Source organism: Parus major, chromosome 1 (assembly GCF_001522545.3).
Source record: "Parus major isolate Abel chromosome 1, Parus_major1.1, whole genome shotgun sequence".
Lineage (NCBI taxonomy): Eukaryota > Metazoa > Chordata > Aves > Passeriformes > Paridae > Parus > Parus major.
Genome location: NC_031768.1, coordinates 66,797,275 through 66,798,637, shown reverse-complemented (window position 1 = coordinate 66,798,637; position 1,363 = coordinate 66,797,275). Strand labels below are relative to the sequence as shown.

Sequence of the window (1,363 nt, the reverse complement as noted above, 5' to 3'; positions counted from 1 at the left end):
CTGAAAATTTATTTGTATGTAATAGTTCTGGTTGGGCTGATGTAGTCTGTATTGGACAATGAGGTAGTTCAGGACTGAATGAAGACAGGGCAGCATCCTGGTTACAATGTATTAGCAAGTTGAGAAAGCTTGAGGGGACTTTCTGGAAGGTTTAAACTCCTAGTTACAATGTCTTGGCTAACAGTCGGTGAAGTGTTTCTTACACCAGACAAAGCCGTGGGTATATTTCAGCAGATCTGTTAAGTGTGATTTGTGTTTTTTAAATCATAAGCCTCTAAACACTTACATGCGGTCCTAATGCGTCAGGAGAAAGTCATTCTCTCAGTGGGTGGTCGGGCCGTGGAACAGGCTCCCCAGGGAAGTGGTCACAGCCTGACAGACTTCAAGAGCCTGGACAATCCTCTCAGGCACACAGTGTGATTCTTGGAGTGTCCTGTGCAGGGCCAGGAGTTGGACTCCATGATCCTCGTGGGTCCCTTCCAACTCATTCTATGATTCTACAATAAATGAAGCCTTCTAGCTGAAGCGGTGAGAAGCCACATTGCTTTTCTGTTTGCATTTTCCTGTAAGGGCACCCCTCAAACTCTTGAGCTGGTTGAAGCAGGAGCAAAGGGCTAGATGAGTGACTTATGCTACTTTTTCTGCTATTTCTCCGCAGGCAAGCGACTTTATTTCTTATTTTTCACAACAATCCTTTAATAATTCGTCGTTTTGGGGAAGTTCTTGCCTCAGTCACCCGCAGAGCGCGCACCAGCGGGAGCCGGCCCGGGCCCACCCTCAGCCCCTCTCGGGCCGGGCCGCGGGCTGTGGGTGCTGCCCGCGCGGGCCGGCAGGGGGCGCTGCTGCCCCGCGCTGGCCGCGCTCGCTCCCCTCGGCGGTTCTATTGGAGCAGCCGGAGACGAGTTGGCGCCATTTTGAAGCCGGCAGGGGGACCGGGGCGAGCTGCGGAAGGGGAGGGGGCTGGCGGCGATTGGCTGCGGCGGCGGCGGCGGCAGCGCCTCTCCGAGCCCGGAGCGGCGGCAGCGCGGAGCGGACCCGCCTGCGACCAGCGAGGCGAGGCGGCTGCGGCGGGGTAAGGAGCGCGGCACCTCGGCCGCGGATACCCCCACCCTGTCCCCGCTCCATTTTCCCTTCCCGGGGGCGTGGGGGGCGCCCGCCCGGACCGAGCTCCGCGGCCAGCTCTGGAGGAGGACGGGGAGTGGAGGGGGAGCGGGAGTGCAGAGCTCCCCATGGCCCGTGGTGGAGCTCCCCCTTCCCATCCCCCTCGCCCCTCCGCGGGGCTGCTCCCCTCCCCCCTTTTCCGTGGCTGCCGTCAAATACTAAATTTTCACCCCCTTCCCGCCCGGCACCCCGGGCGATGGGG

The 1,363-nt window shown here is 59.4% G+C and overlaps 1 protein-coding gene across 4 annotated transcripts in view; it reads left to right on the top strand.

The window, feature by feature from the left end:
* The first annotated feature begins 908 nt into the window (after positions 1 to 908).
* PDS5B (PDS5 cohesin associated factor B) overlaps positions 909 to 1,363 on the top strand; it is a 109,072-nt gene continuing 108,617 nt past the window's right edge. For 2 of the 4 annotated variants that reach the window (XM_015623111.2, XM_015623101.3), the window contains exon 1: positions 990 to 1,072. The gene's annotated coding sequence lies outside the window, so the exon portion shown is untranslated. Of the gene's footprint in view, positions 1,073 to 1,363 lie in introns of all 4 variants that reach the window. The other 2 variants (XM_015623093.2, XM_015623076.2) reach the window with 2 other exon arrangements.